Here is an 18,249-nt window from a genome sequence, read left to right as displayed (position 1 = left end):
CACGTGTACCTATTGAGCAACAGCAAACTCTAACAGGGACCCATTTCAGCTACTTGATGCAGGGATCTATTTTTAGAACGAAAAGAATTTTCCAAATATAAATATTATAAAAAATAAAAATAGTTTACGCGACGACTGTAAACAGATAAGGGTAAACAACGCAAATGGTAGCCAATAAAAGGGTTGAGAACTCATGGTTTTGGAATATAATTGGGGTTTCCTTTGAATTAAATGGGTTATTGAACCCTGCAATGAGCAATTGCATTGGGTTTTTTATTATTTGTATTGCGTGATCACGCAAATACGCAGCTTATCTGGAGCTCTGAATTCTACATGATTTATTAATAATGACTTCATTAAAATATATAATACGTATAATAATTAACTACATAATATCATGCAACAATCATAAAGTTGCAAATATAATAATCATAAAGACTTATGATGTCAATATTATTGATTCGTTAAAAGCTCCAAATTAACGGGAGGTAAGTCATGTTTACAATATAATATAAACAATGCTAAACTATAAATAAATATACTCTTACCACTTGTGGAGTGAGTTGTACTGATAAAAGTTAATGGCACATCATATGCACACCACACAATCATGTGTTCTATATAATTCTATATATCTAATAAACGTATCAAATATGGCGGAATGAACAAGTTGACTGTGGGATAGCTCCCGAAAAAAATGCAAGTAAAGGTGTCTAAAAGTATTTAACTTAACCAAATTGATAATGATGGTGAACTTAAATGAACAATAGAACGAATGATATGATTTTTGATGGAAGGAAAGAAGCGAAAAAATAGTAATAATACGAAATCAGGTCTGACTCCACCTTATAAAACAGGTTCCAAGATGGCGACGAACCAAAACAATCAAAACAATATGAACATATCTCAAGTTCTAACACAAGCCCATGAATCTTTACATGGATCCTATACTGAAGTCCCTATAAACAACAATGTGAACAATAATCAGACATTTACATGCAGTCCAAATCAGACTAACCAACTTCAACAAAGTTGTACTCGGCCAGTTCTGCAGAGCACCCCCCTACCAGTTCAATCTTCTGTTAATTATCAACAATCGGCACCTGTTCCGATGCAGTTTTTACCACCCTCTGTTCCATCATCCGTCCAAACTGAAAGCCTTATGCCTATCCTTAACATCACACCACAAATGATATACAGCAATATCAACGACACAAACCACAGATCACAACGCCTAAAACACGTAATGAACGACAAACTGTCTAAATTAGATCTGCTTGATATGTTTGCTGAGAAATTTGAGAAATTTGAAAACCACATATCCAAAATGAGCAATGAAATGAATGATATCAGAAATGTTCAGCAGAAACACTTACAAACAATAAGTAAACAAGAAAATCATCATCATCAGATCGAAGATAGAGTGAGGAATCTTGAAAGATCAAACAGAAAATTGGAAAGTGAAAATTTCGAGTTGAAAGAAAAATTTCTAGAACTACAATCTCATTCCATGAAGTACAACTTAACTTTTGGTGGTATACGAAATCAAGATGGCTATGAGGAAAATACAGAAGATGTATTGAGGTCTTTTCTTTTGGAAGAAATGGAAATTCCTAATGTTGGAGATATACAATTCCAAAATTTGCACAGACTTGGTGAGCGGTCTGACGGCAAGGAACGAAGCATTATTGCCCGTTTTAATAGATTCAGTGACCATGAACGTGTTAACAGAGCAGCTGCGAGTAAATTAAAGAACAAACCACAATTTTCTATATACCAGCAATACCCGCGTGAAATAAATGAGAGGCGTAAAAAACTCATTCCGAAAATGAAGGAATTCAAAAGGCAAAGACGACACGCAAAGCTAGTGTACGATAAACTCCTGGTAGATGGTGAAGTATACAACCTTGACGCCCGTTGTGAAGCCCCGCGTACAATTCCAGGTCAACCGTTACCCAATAATGATGGAGATTATTAGGACAACGCATCAGACATTGATTACGGTCATTTAACTGACATTCATAATACTTTGAAAATAACCTTTTTAAATGTATGTGGTATCAAATCAAAACTTTTAAATCCAGATTTTGATGTATTGATTAAAAATTATGATATTCTGATATTTGTTGAAACTAAAATTGATGAGTTTGACGAGTTAAAATTACCAGATGGTTACAGCTACTTTGCAAAAAATAGAACAAAATTTGTGAAAAAGTCAGAGGGTATAGTCGTTGTATTTAAAAAATCACTTTCTGACTGCCTGAAATTTTTGAAGTCAGACTCAGAATTTGTTCAGTGGGTGGAATTTTCATAAAATTGTACTAAAACTTTGATGAGCAATAAATTTCTATTTGGATGTATTTACATCCCTCCTGAAAATTCGAAGTATTCTTGAGAAGAAGCATTCACTGAGATAGAAGAAGAACTTCTATTTTTTTCTCATGATATAAATAATATTGCTCTTGTTAGTGATTTTAACTCAAGAACAGGACATATGAGTGATATTGTAGAAATAGACGAGAATCTGTTCGATATGTTAGATATTGTTAATGCATCTGAAATTATGAATGAAAATACATTGTGTGTAAATAACTTTATTAAAAAGGGTATTCCCCTTGAAAGGTATAATGAGGACAAAATTATTGTTAACAATTACGGCAGAAAATTAATAGAGTTATGCAAACGATGTTCATTATGTTTTGCAAATGGCAGATTGCATCAGGATAAATTTATTGGAAAAAACACTTGCAAAGACGCAAGTCTTGTTGATTACCTTATTTTGTCACCTGATATGTTTGACCTAGTTATGGAATTTGAAATATTTGACTTTGACCCTACACTATCTGATGTTCATAATCAGATGCATTTTTCTTTATGCATTACACACAAAAATTACACTGATCAACAAAATAAGAAAAACAACACTTACGTTCGATGGAACACAAACAAGGCACACGAGTTTACACAGGTACTCAGCGATGACACGGATGCATTGAATTTAATCAAACACACCCTCGAAAATTTTCAAACGGAATCCGTTACACCACTACAGGTCAATGACCTAATTAGTGAACTCGGAAATGTACTCTTAGATACGGCTTCAACTGCATTTGGACCAACGGGCAAACAGCGCCAAAGATCAACTCAAAACAAACCATGGTTTAAAAAAGAATGCAAGATTATGCGTGATGAGTTTCACAGAGCAAGAAGGAAATACAAAAAAAATAAGACTGCTGATAACAAAACACTGATGAATATGAAGGCTAAAGAATACCGACAACTCCTTAATAAGAGTTATAAAAAATACCAAGAAAATTGCGCAAACGAGCTTCGATCACTATCAAAAACAAACACAAAAGCATTTTGGAATACACTTCACAAATGTTCAAGTAAAAGAAAAGATAACCCACAGGTAGAGATTGACACTTTTTTTGAATATTTTAAAAATTTAAATGCAAGTAAAGATGATGAGGGAGATTTTAGTTTGAATATTGATAGTATTTGTGAAAATCCTGTATGTGATGAATTATTAAATGGAAAAATAACAGAGTTAGAAATATCTGATGCAATAAAGGAGCTGAAAAATAACAAAGCTCCAGGTACAGATAAAATTTTAAATGAATATTTGAAATATTCAACTCCATTGTTAATTTCTATATATTGTGAGCTTTTTAATGTAGTGTTAGATACTGGTATTATTCCAGAAAGCTGGACCAGTGGAATTATAAAACCTGTTTTTAAAAACAAGGGTAACTCGTCTGACCCTGATAATTTCAGGGCAATCACACTTATCAGTTGCCTAGGGAAATTATTAACGTCTGTTATAAATTCTAGATTAAATATTTTTGCTAACGAGTTGAGTCTCATTTCCGAAAACCAAGCTGGTTTCAGGAAAGGATATTCAACAGTTGACAACATTTTTGTATTGCATACTCTAATTGAGTTATATTTTTCGTTTGACAAGAAGCTTTATTGTACTTTTGTCGACTTTCGGAAGGCGTTCGACACTGTCTGGCGATCGGGGCTATGGACAAAATTACAAAATTGTGAGATTAAAAGTAAATGTTTTAAGGTTATCTTTAACATGTACCATGATATTAAATCTTGCGTTCAGTATAATGGTGACCAGTCTGAATTTTTCCCTTGTCTTACTGGTGTAAGGCAGGGGAAAAATTTATCACCGTTTCTTTTTTCTATATTTCTTAATGATCTAGAAAGTTATTTCAGCCAGTTAGACGGTGAACCTCTTAATATTATTAAAGAGAAGCTCGAAAGTGAGTTGCACATTTTTTATAAATTATTTGTTATTTTATATGCAGATGACACTGTCATTCTGTCTGAAAGTATGGATTGTATGCAAAGAGCTCTAGACATTTTTCAATCATATTGTGAAATATGGAAACTACAGGTTAATGTTAATAAAACAATTAAAAAAGTTATGATTTTTTGTAAAAGAAAAACGAGACAGAATTTTATTTTTACTTTGCAAGATTGTAACCTTGAAATTGTTGATACATATTCATACCTAGGGGTTATTTTCAAATATAATGGAGCATTTATTAACACAAGGAAAAAACTTGTTGAGCAAGCACAAAAAGCGTTATATTGCATTTACAAACTATTTCGTAATGAATCAATACCTATAGATATACAATTAAAAATGTTTGATTCTATGATTGAACCAATTTTATTGTACGGTTCAGAAGTGTAGGGTTTTGAAAACCTTAAAATTATTGAACAAATCCACTTGAAATTCTGTAAGAGAATTTTGAAAGTTCGAAATTCAACTGCATCATTTATGGTTTATGGAGAACTTGGGAGGTCTCCACTCGAAATTCGGGTCAAATTGAGGATGATTTCTTTTTGGAGTAAATTAGTATTAAATGAAAATAAACTTAGCAGTACTTTATACAAGTTAATGCTATGTTTAAAAAGCAATCATGGTGTGAATTTCAAGTGGATAAACCACATAGAATCTATATTTAATGAGCTAGGCATGAGCTTTATTTTTTTAAACCAGTTTGCTGTATACGAAAAGGCTTTAGTAAAACAAATTTTGTGTGACCAGTTCATACAAAAATGGTATAGTGATTTACACACCACATCACGTGGACAATTTTATTCACTGTTCAAAAAGAGATTTGAAATAGAAAGATACCTTATTAATTTACCAGAGTCATCTAGAATGTGGATTTCAAAATTCAGAACTGCAAACTTACGATTGCCTATAGAAACTGGTAGATGGTACAATATACCAAAATCAGAAAGAAAATGTAATTTATGCAAAGAGGATATTGGTGATGAGTATCATGTATTATTTATTTGTAAAAATGCAGAGATAGTAGATTTGAGAAACAAATATTTACCACAGTATTATAGAAATAATCCAAACATTGTAAAATGGAAGGTCTTTTGTCACTTTGCAATATTGAATTATATAAGAAATTGTCAATGTTTTTCAGAAAACTGTCTTCTCTTCTGTAAATTTTGTTTGTATTAATTTGTTAATCACTTGTTTCTGTCATATTTAATGTATATATGTTATCAATAATGACCTCTTGTAACACATTGTAAATGTGTCTGAGTGTTTTCCTAATAAATCTTGAAATCTTGAAATCTATAATTACATTACATGGAGTCCTGAAACCAAAATACAAACATAAATACTCGGACTCTAATTATAAAAATATACAACGTAACAAATATTCTTTACTCATTGAATCATTCATATTTGTACTTGATAAAAACTATTTACTACAAAACTATTACTTTATATAAATGTAAACACTTTTCCGTCTTTCACTTAATAAGCCGTCATTTATAAAATTCATGACAATAATCAAATAGTAATGTACACAAATTAACAATACAATTCTACCGTGGCAAATAAACCGTAGATTATAAAATCATATACTTCTAGCTTAATAAAATACTCTCTTGTACATCTCGTGTACTTGTGTTACATGCATGCGCTATGAGGAGAACGTTACAAAACAAATAGAAACTTTACTAGAATATCATTTACGTGAAAAATATAAATACTGTTAATAAAGAAGTAACTTACAGTATTCTATAATAATGTTGTCCAAAATATATAAGGTTTACAGCACGGCCGACACTCGGCTAACCGAGAGATTGGTCGGTTAATCTATATTGAGTATGCGGCTATATGGGCGATTGGTCTGTTAATCGGGTTGGTTATACGTCTGTTAAGAGTAAAACGCTTAATTTAATGTTAAACTCTATTAAATATACAGATTTTTGGCATGTTATAAGAACCAAATCAAAAAAAGAAAAGTGTCTGACAAAATGATATCTATCATAGAACATTTTGCACTTGTAAAAACATTTCTTAGTCTGCGCAGTTTTCAGTAAAACTAAAAGGCGTCGCAAGTATGCCGTATTTATGCTTATACGCATAGCAATTTTTTTTAATAAAAGGCGAAACAAACAAATTTAGATATCATTTTTAGGGCAAAAAATAGTACTGTGGTTCTAAAAAATAAATTGATATAGTAAATATTTCATAATTGTAAAATAACGTGAATAATACCACGTTTTAGTGAAAATTATGGGAATAAAGTCTGTTAATGGGTTGCACAATTGAAATTGTGTCAGTTAAGAGTTATTTAGCCACGACAATAATTTTGCTACCTTTATATTTTCCCGTTGAAAAATTAAGAATGAGATGTTCCTGAGTAAACAAAAATGACTATACGGTGCTACAGTATCCTATAAAGAGCATTTTTATTTTGACTTTCTTTGCATTTTATTGGAGGGTGTGTCACTTCAATATAGCTTGATATGGATTGGCCTCTGGAATATGCATGAATTTTTTATTGACGTTTTCAATCAGCCTTAATTTTTGTGTCTGTTCGAAGTGGCACGTTCTCAATTCCGACTGAAAGTGTCTTTCTAATACAACACAGGGTACATATAACGTGTTCTCGTTCACATATGAACATGATATTTGTCACTGGGCGTTAAACCCTAATTCGTCAGCATCATCAAATTGCTTCTTTTCTTCTATTACTTAATCATATGTTGTTTACAAATCACTCTAAAGAAGTAAACGGAGAGGAGTTCCTTTCTACATAAGTGCAGAGGAGAACTACAGTTGTCTATGGTGGCCGGTGAAGTCAATTTCGCATTTTCGAGATTTCGCCTTTCATATTCTATAAGGCGAAATCGCGAAATCGCGAAAAGGCGAAATCGCGAAGTCGAAAACGCAAAAAGCCAAGTCGAAAAAGAGAAATCGGTTTCGCATTTTCGACTTCGCAATTTCGCGTTTTCGCCATATAGGCGAAAACGCTAAAGCGCTAAAACGCAAAATGGCACTAAACCTGCCACCATAGTTGTCCGCATGTAAACCTCTAGAATTTGTCACCAATATAAGTACATACTGGTTACCAATGTAGATGGCCCGAGACCACAATTATGTCGTAGTGCATTTCTTTTAGAACGTAAATGAAAATAAAAAAAATCCCACGTGCGCTTTCTCAAAAGAAACTGTTACAGTGTGTTGTACTACTTTTGGGACAAATTATATCAAAATTATAGAAAACTTCATCGGCTCTAACTCAAAATCTGAACAATTTTATGTTAAGGGCGTCTTGAAATCTTTTGACAGCTTCCGAAGTGCTAATTTTAAACCTTTTTCAGCTGGACCAAATCACTACTTTCCTTTAAAATTCTGGGCCAACATTTCTTTACAGTGTAATTTCACCCCCCTACTTGCAATTTGAGGCATTAAACATGGAGAAATAAATTTGGAAGGGGTATAAAAATTAATGGCAAGTAACCCACTGTCAACACTAGCTATAGGGACTATATTTGGGAACAACGAAAATCAATGGACGACAATTGTGGTCTCGGACCAGATGACAAATTTGTGTCATCCATGACAATTAAACAGAATCAACAAGATATATGCTATCATTCTTGGATGAAATTAATATTACTTTAAATTAATATTACACTTTTTGAAACCATTTTTATCAATTTTCAATTTCATGTGTTGTTTCCGTATATGTTATGTTGCATTGCTCATGTGTTGTTTTCGTATATTTTAACCGCTCGTCTTGAGCCTACTCATTTGATCCGATAACATCCCATATAGCAATAAAAGTAGACTTTAATTGCCATTCATAACTCTTAACAGACCAATTAACAGACCGGGTTTTATACACCCGAGCCATTAACAGACCAGGTTTTAAATAAAGATTGATTTATGTCACCAAAATACAGATTTTCGTGTAGATTTTTCACACAATGATATCAATATGGTTAACAAACATAATGCCTTTCTTTTTTCGATGTTCAAAATATTGAATGCAAGTAAATTTAACCAATGTGTCATTTTGTGTACATTTTATGTGTGTAAAATGTGTATAAATTTATTGATGAGTAACCCGCCTTTTCATTTTATAGATCGTACATCGAAGCTAGAAAAATAATAATTACACCACTGAATTCAGTACATTGAATGGTTTTGTTAGACATAAATACTTTTTATGATGAAAATATATATAGAAAGTTATACAATGAAACATGCTGAACTTTCAAAGATTTTCTCGATAACACCTGATTAACAGAATTTAGCCAACCCGAGTAACAGACCAACCGCCGATATAGCCGCATACTCAATATAGATTAACCGACCAATCTCTCGGTTAGCCGAGTGTCGGTCGTGTACAGGTAAACTATGTGGTCAAGATAAACATACATAAATTCAATGGACTGTCATGGCTATCGTCCCGTGGAAATGTACAGGTACAAAACAAAGGAAATTAAACTTTACCGCGAAATATTAACAGCCAATCAAATACAATGATTCAAGTAAATCCCTAATGAATATTCATAGAAAATACGTGAATATTACTATAATACATAAAAGTAAGGTTTGCAAGTACTGATTTAAACTAAATATACAATATCTAAAATATGTAATTAAGCTTTTATAATAAATATAGTAATTGAATAGATGATTTTTACAATATATAAAATTATCGTAAAAAACACTCTGCTACATATATATTACAAATGTGTTTTGCATGTGCTTATCTTGCAATGTCCTATTACCCGTCATACAGTTTTCCCTTGACCTCGACCTCATTTAATAGATCAGAGAACAAGGTTAAGTTTTTTGTGGTAAAAGCAATATCTCAGATACTATAAAGAGTAGGTCTACTTTATGTTGGTGTATGAAATGATTTTTCCAAACTGGCAGGTGTCATCTGACCATGATGTAATTTTCATGGTTCAGTGTGTTTTGATCTGTTTTTCTAATATAATAATCAAAAGATTAACTGTTTTCAACCTATCATTTTTTTTAATGTCCTGTACCAAGTCAGGAAATTGCCATTATTATATTATAGTTCGTTTCTGTTGTGTCGTTGCTCTCATTTTACATTTGATATGTTTCCCTTAGCTTTAGTTTGTAGCCCGGATTGTTTTTTTCTCAATTGATTTATGAATTTCGAACAGCGGTATACTATTGTTTCTGTAAATGTCGTAGCTTTTTTTTTATATTTGATGTGTTCCCTTAGCTTTAGTTTGTAACCCTGATTGGTTTTTTTTTCTCAATCGATTTATGAATTTCGAACAGGGGTATACCATTGTTGCCTTTATTTAGCGTATCGAATGATTGTAAGGTGTATATGTAAGCGATAAATTTGTCCTTGTAAAATATGTTCAGGCGGACCCATATTCCTAGTATAAAATGTCCATGGTTACAAATTTTACTAGTAAATATAGTCTGATGTTAGTAATTTTTGTCCCCAGACTAATTTACCTAGGAAATTAAGTCCATGTCATTAATAATCCTAGGTAAAAATGTCCATGTCTTTTTTTTTTTTTTTTTTTAAATCTGAAACATATAACACGGCTGGTAATCTACACACGCAGAACATTTGGTTCTGCAATGAAAACCGTGAGAGGATTTTCCGGTTGTGCTTGAGTGGAGTAATTGTCACCGCTTTAAAAGGTATGTACATTTCTAAATCTCAATTTTCTTATTCCACTGATCAAAATATTGAAAATCGGAGAATGCTATGCTGTGGTGAATACTTTAACGAAGAGATACATGTATCATTTACTGTTGTACGTAGAGCTGAACTCCTACAAAATCAGTTGTCCCACGAGAAATTGCCTAAAAAAGTGACATTACAATTTTGAAATGGTTCTATTTACAGACCTACAAGTTCAAATTTAGTTTTTTTTCGTGCAATGGATATGAATGTTGTTTTTAGCGGCGTGTGCGCTGTCCTGTGTTGATAGACGTCTTAATAATTCCAAAAACTACATTTTTTCATGAAGTCATGCGTGAGGGGATCGGTTCTGATTGAGGACATCGTGAATGCGTGAGGGGAGGTACACATCATATCTTTATATTCAAGCTATGAGTCGTTGAAGCTTACCTAAATTTGGCTACATTGTTCATGAAAAAACACATATGTGAGTGTACTTAAAAAAGTTTATGAGATTGGATTATGAAATAGTTGTAGGAACCTAGGTTTAATAATATGTTTCACGAAGAATAAAGACAAAAAATGTTGTCAACGATTTTGTTTTCTTGCTACAAGTAAAAACTAGACCGATTATTTGCCCACATCTGAAAATTTGGAGACAGATTTGCAATTCAATAGTTAGACTTTATTCATATAAAGAATATATATTTGGTGATTTATTGTATAAATCAAAATATTTAAACAAATATCAAATTTTATGTTTTTAGAATCATCTTTTTTTTTTAAATAAACTATTTTAGGGGAGATAACTCCTTTCATAAATGTGTATAACATGAATTTTCATTAAGCTTTTTTCAACTGTTTTTTACAGTTCCCAGAAGGTTTAGGTCACTTCGAGGGCGGGGATAACTTGTATCTCCATGGCTCTTTGTAGAGAGTCAATTTCAGTCCTCTTTTCCTTTTTTCTTTAAACAATGGCATTTTCTAAAATTGAACAAACAATTTATAGTTTGATTTCATTGAATCAGTGACCAGTTTACGTCTATTAAAGTATAAGGATAAATCTGTGCTTTTTAATCAGCATTGATTTGATCACATTTATTCATTGAGTCAACAAAAGTCACAAAGCCAAAGATTAAAAAAAAATGTTTGTACTTCCCCTCACGCATTCACGATGTCCTCAATCAGAACCGATCACCTCACGCATGACTTCATGAAAAAATGTAGTTTTTGGAATTATTAAGACGTCTATCAACACAGGACAGCGCACACGCCGCCAAAAACAACATTCATACCCATTGCACGAAAAAAAAAACTAAATTTAAACTTGTAGGTCTGTAAATAGAACCATTTCAAAATTGAAATGTCACTTTTTTAGGCAATTTCTCGTGGGGCAACTGATTTTGTAGGAGTTCAACTCTACGTACAACAGTAAATGATACATGTATCTCTTCGTTAAAGTATTCACCACAGCATAGCATTCTCCGATTTTCAATATTTTGATCAGTTGAATAAGAAAATTTAGATTTAGAAATGTACATACCTTTTGAAGCGGTGACAATTACTCCACTCAAGCACAACCGGAAAATCCTCTCACGGTTTTCATTGCAGAACCAAATGTTCTGCGTGTGTAGATTACCAGCAGTGATAATTCATTTACATAATTAACATTTTTTTAAGAGTTGTGTTTTTATATTTTTGATAAAATGTAAGTAACCAGACTAACTTTTCTAGGAAATCATGTCCGTGGTATTAATATTAATAGGGCAAAACGTCCATGTTTTTTATAATTTCAAGTACCTTTCATGTATTTTTTATATGTTGATTTTGTTAAAGAGTTGTGTAATAATATATAAAAAAAATATGTTCCCAGACAAATTTTCCTAGGAAATCATGTCCATGCCATGATTATTCATAGATAAAAACATCCATATCATTTAATTTCAAAGGTTTATTTACATAAATGGTTTTAATATTGTTTTAGAGTTATGTATTAAAATTTTTTTAATTTATGTCCCCAGACTAATTTTCCTAGGAAATCATGTTTATGTCATTATTATTCCTAGATGAAGACATCCATATCAATTATTTTTAAAGGTTAATTAACATTGCTTGTGTTGTTTTAATATTGTTTTAGATAAAGGCAACAGTAGCATACCGCTGTTCAAAACTCAAAAATCCATGGACAAAAAACAAAATCGGGATAACAAACTAAAACCGAGGGAAACGCATTAAATATAAGAGGAGAACAACGACATAACACTAAAATGTAACACATATAGACAAAATCCCACGAGAATAACAAATATAACATATATATATAACATCAAAACCAAATACATGAATTTGGGATAGACAAGTACCGTGACACGTCTTATCGCAATGTGAATTTACACTCAAAAATAAGAGAAAACAAACGACACAACGTTATAATGTAATACACACAGAAACGAACTATAATATAACAATGACCATATTCCTGACTTGGTACAGGGCATTTTTAAAGGAAAAAATGGTGGGTTGAACCTGGTTTTGTGGCATGCCAAACCTCGCACTTTTATGGCCATGTGAAATATAACATCAAAATGACAACACAGGACTACAATATAAATAAATTGGAGAACACAATTGACAATTAGAACTGTATATTGATATTATGAAAAAAAAATATCACCAGACTAATATTTCTAGGAAATCATGTCCATGTCCTTATTACAGTGAAACCTGATTAAACCGAACCCTGAATAAACCGGAAACCTGTCTAATCCAAACTTGTTCTGAAGACCAATCATATCACATTTTATGCATTGTGAACCTGATGAAACCGAATACCTGCCAAAACCGAACAAAATATCAAGTCCCGAAAGGGTTCGGTTTAGTCAGGTTTCACTGTATTCCTAGGTAAAAACTTCCATGTTTGTTATTTTCAAGTGTTGTTCTAATATCAAGAGTTATGTAATGAGATTTAAAATAAAATATTTCCTAAGACTAATTTTCCTTAATAGGAAATTAGGTCCACTTTCTTTATGGTACCGTAATTGGAAATTATTATCAAAACTTTCAATTCTTAACTAAGATGGGTTAGTTTATTCAATAGTTTTCATCATAAAATTCTTTCTAGTAGAGATTTTTGTTTTTAAGATAATCAATGTTTAAATCACCAGTCATGATTCTATTGTTTTATATATAACTGAAGCTCACTTAGTACCCTTCACATTGCATGATAATGAACTCATACTAGAAAAATTCAAAAATTATGTGAACTCTTTTAACAAGTTCAATATAAATGATACACAAGTTTCAAAGTAAATCATTCAACAAAATGGAACAAGACGAATACGACGACATCTTTCTGTATCTTAAAGAGACCAAGTACGTTGATGGTAAGAATGATAGTGAAAAACGGATTTTAAGAAGAAAAGCAAAGAACTTTTTGTTAGGAAGCCATGACAATCTGTACTACATTAAAGACAGCAGAAAGAAACAAGTTGTAACGAAAGAAAGACTAAGATCTGTGTTGAGGTTATGCCATGTAGATTGTGGATCACACTTTGGACGTGACAAGACATACCACAAAGTAAAAGAAAGGTAAGAATAAACAATATGTATCAGTATATTTGAGGATTAATTGAATAGAAAATATTTATTGTACATCTTGCCAAAAAAATGTTGTTTGCCAAAATATTCAATTAGACTTATATACGTTATTGAAGCAGCATTCCAACAACAGTGTTCAAAATCAAAATCACATTATTATCTTGAATACAACGATAGAGCCAACAAATAGAATCTATGGATAGATAAATAGATAATCAATATTATAATAACCACGATCACGTCCTCATTTTGTTGATTCTCTAACTAATTTATATGACCTTCATCCTAGTTGGTCTCTCGTCCAGAACATGCATGCAATATTTGCCACTGGACATTAAGCAACCAACAATCAATCATTTATGGATAATATGCAACTAATACCTCACTAAATTCTAGTTATTCATCTTGTTCATAATGGAAGTATTATTTACTATAAATGGTATCATTTTTGTAGGTATTTCTGATATACAATTACTAAGGATGTCGGAGATTATTTAAAGTGCTGTGAGGAGTGTCAAAGGAACAATAAAAAAACAAAGACGTCTGTCTCAGAAATGACACCAGTACCAGTACCAGAAAGAGTTTGGGAGAAAATAGGAATTGACCTTATTGAGCCGTTTCTCAATTCAAAGAAAAAACCAATATCAGCCAATGGTTATCGGTAAGTTATTATTTATATTTAAAACATGTGTATTTATCTTAAAATGTTGTGTAAAAAAAACCTTACGGTCTGATTACATATTCATTTGAACCCAACTGGTTGCTAAATGCGAAATATTATGGGACTATCTCACTTTATTTCCGATTTACCCATCCAAAAAAAAAATCACAATCATGTTTTTCTCTGGTACATATTGCCCCTTTAAGACACAAAATAAACGTAGACTAATAAATTAATATTTTGGAATTAGACATCTACTTGTGACTATGGTCCAATGTCTTTAATATTATAAATACATTGATAAATTCAACATCTATAATTATAAAACAATGTTCAATAAAATTAACGGTACCAATTTTCTTGCACCAGATGCGCATTTCGACAATACATGTCCCTTCAGTGATGCTCGTGGCCAAAATATTTGAAATCCAAAGCTTATATAAAAGATGAAGAGCTATAATCCAAAAGGTCAAAAAGTATAGCCAAATCCGTGAAAGGAATCAGAGCTTTGCATGAGGGAGATACATTCCTTAATTTATAATAAGTTTTAATATTTTGTAACAGCAAATTTTAATAACACAAAAAATCCGTATATTCGTGTCAGTACCGAAGTACTGGCTACTGGGCTGATGATACCCTTGTGGACTAATAGTCCACCAACAGAGGCATCGACCCAGTGGTAGTAATAAAATTAATTATACATATTAATATTAATACATATTAATGCATTGGTCAATAAAACAAATAAAAAGAAATATAGGGGAAGTCCCTTGGGGTAAAAATCGTCTCCTCCTGACTAAGTATGAAAACTTTATTAAACAATCAAATCCCAATTAAGTATTCTGGTATTTGCGTCCATTCGATCGTCCGTTCGTCTGTCCCACTTCAGATACAATTTTTTGGTCGAGGTAGTTATTGATGATGTTGAAGTCCAATCAAATTGAAACTTAATACTTGTTACCTATCTTATGATCTTTCTTATTTTGATGCCAAATTAGAGATTTTACTGAATTGTCACGGTCCAATGAACATAGATAATGATGTTGTGGATGGGGCATCCCTGTACTGTGAGAGGCATTATTGTTAGTACTTAAATAATGCCATTACTTTTCTCTTTTGAATTCCATTACATTTTCATTGTACATGGGGCCTATTATAGCTTACTATGCGATATGGGCTTTTTTCATTGTCAAGGGCCGTAAGGAGACCTATAGTTGTTAATTTCTGTGATATTTTGGTCTCTTGTAGAGTTGTATAATTGGCAATCATACTGCATCTTTTTTATATTTGCTCGATGTCCGACGAACATGGGAATGACGAATTATGAGTTCTTGATTCGGTTGACTTCAAATAATTTCTTGTTTTTGATGCCACATTACCTGTGGCTAAGTATAGCTAAATACTTTATATAATTTAAGATATAAGTTTCCTTCCCATATGTTTTTATTGATTTTTTCTTACTTTTGTAGGTATGTATTAACCTGTGTGGACTATAAATCAAAATGGCCAGAAGCTTTCCCTATATACTCAAAATCTACAGCTGAAGTTGGAAGCAAGTTATATAGTACAATTGCAGGTTTGGGGTCATGAGGGAGATTGTATTTGACCAAGGTGGAGAATTTAACAGCAAGTTAGTACATACATTTGTGATACACTAAAAATTAAGCACATTACCACCTCTCCATACCACCCACAAGCTAACGGAATGGTGGAAAAGTTTTACCAGACCTTGAAGGGAATGATTAACAAGACAATATCAGATCACTCCCTAGATTGGGATCAACATATTGAAAAATGTTTGTTTAATTACAGAACATCCTACCATCATTCAACCAAATTCACACCATTTTACGTCATGTATTTACGACAGGCGGTACTGCCTAATGAGACATTAGATAATTATGTGGAAAATGTAGGGGATGAAGCTGTAGAAAATAGTGATGAGAATATTATATCAAATCTGGAAGTTGTTCGTCAAGAGGTCGGTGAAAAATTAAAACAAAATGTAGATAAAGCTCAAAAAAGGCAGAAGGAGGCATATGACAGACGGCATAATGTTGACACTAAATCATATGAAATTGGTCAATATGTTCTGCTGAAAATTTTTCGTAGGAAAGCTGGTATGGCTACTACAGAACAGAGGAAATATATTGGTCCATACAAAATAATACAGTACAAAGGCAAAGAGAACTTTGTTCTTTGGAACAATGAACAGTCTAAGACAGTCGGTCCTCACAACCAGAAGAATTTTAAACTTTGGATAAGTAATCCAGAAAGCGAAAATGATAACACCGGAGATGATGAACAGGATGACCAGACTGGTAACAGTACACAACAGGATTAGCAGACTGGTGATGACCAGACTGGTAACAGTACACAACAGGATGAGGAGGATGTGGATTGTGAAGATGCCGGAGCGGAGAATAAAGATGACAGTGTGTTTCTGACCCAGAACACATTCATGGAGGAAAATGATGAAACAACAGATGATAATGCAGTTGCAAGTAATTTTAATTTGTCACAATCCAGTATAAATTCAGAATCCGAAGTTGAACGTTAAGTATAAAGGAAATCACGAAAAAAAAGGAAACGAAAAAGACGTGATTCCAGTATTTATGAATACCGGTAAAATATCTATTTTCTGACTTCAAATAAACATATATATAGACAATAACTGTTTGGTGTCTTTAAATATCAGCTGTATTTGTACGAGGCTAAGAAACAGGTGTAATGCGAGCCTTAGCGAGCTATTACTCCTGTTTCGAGCCGAGTACACATACAGCTGATATTTAAAGACACTAAACAGTTATTGTCTTTATCCTACAATTAATTTTGTATATCTTTTGAGTTTTGAAAGACACAAAAACTCACATTTTGTTTTATTTCCGATTTGAAATCCCTTGAGGCCCGCGTAGTAATATTCATGAAAATCACATATTCAGCTGAAGACGGGTTAGCAAAAAAAGAATCTCGAATGGTCAACAATAATACATCGCTCAAGGTAAATAATTATCTATTTTAACATAACAACTAATTTCAACAGTAAAAACAAATCACAAAACATTGTCCAATTTGAAACAGAAGTGTACGAGTTGTCCTACGCTTCAGATTTGACATTCACTAAACCTGCATGCTGAAATTGACATGGTTGATTTTGTTACACAATCATACACATTCAAGTTTTGAAATCGACAATTGTACGTCATATTGGAATGCAACAGCAATACACATTCTGAGGTCACGCAGGTTCATACAATACTCAGTCCGGCAGTGGGTGGAGCTTTAAAGCGATATCTGTATAGTATACAGATACAGCATAGCGATATCTGTAGGGCTGTATCTGTATAGTAGGACACCCAATTGCAGGATAAATGTATATAAATTTGCAGCTGATAATTAAAATGCATTTTGTTAAAAGTTGTATTTATTCATAGTCAATCTATTGCATTGTATTTATCCGGTAAAAAGTGTTCATTTTCTTTTGCTTCCAGAATGTAATTTGGTAACAGACATTTTTTTCTTGGTAAACAAGTCCATGATCATAATTTTACTAGAAAAACATGTATTAGGACAAATTTTACTAGGAAAATAAATGCCAGACTTATTTCACGAGCTATGGACTTATTTTCCTAGAAGAATTTGTCCTAGGACTTTTATTCCTAGTAAAATTATGGCCATGGACTTGATTACCTAGGGAAAAATGTCCGGCGGACAAATTTTCATACCGAACCATATTTACTGTTACATGATTACAGGTTCTTGTACTTTAAACTAGTTAGAACCAACCGTAAAATGTCGGGTAGGTAGTGTTCATTTCATTCCAAGTATTCAACATCGGAAACTGAAAGGTACTCAGTTTTCGTGCCTATTTTTGATTTGATGTCGTCCTCAACATGCATGAAATATTTGCCACCGGGCTTTAAGCAACACACAATCAATCAATCAATTGATTTGATGTCAGATTTTAGTAGACTTGCTGCTGCTTTTATAATGTTCATTTTTTTCTGATTCAGGTTCAGGTTC

General features: G+C 32.4%; 1 long non-coding RNA gene across 1 annotated transcript; it reads left to right on the top strand.

The window, feature by feature from the left end:
- The first annotated feature begins 13,147 nt into the window (after positions 1-13,147).
- On the top strand, positions 13,148-16,806 carry LOC143051608 (uncharacterized). Its single transcript, XR_012970850.1, has 3 exons — positions 13,148-13,556; positions 14,020-14,226; positions 15,696-16,806. It is a non-coding gene; the product is annotated as an uncharacterized LOC143051608 (long non-coding RNA).
- The last annotated feature ends 1,443 nt before the right edge of the window (positions 16,807-18,249 follow it).

Source organism: Mytilus galloprovincialis, chromosome 11, assembly GCF_965363235.1.
Source record: "Mytilus galloprovincialis chromosome 11, xbMytGall1.hap1.1, whole genome shotgun sequence".
Classification (NCBI taxonomy): Eukaryota; Metazoa; Mollusca; class Bivalvia; order Mytilida; family Mytilidae; genus Mytilus; species Mytilus galloprovincialis.
The sequence above is the reverse complement of the archived record's forward strand: the minus strand, read 5'-3'. Positions and strand labels throughout refer to the sequence as shown.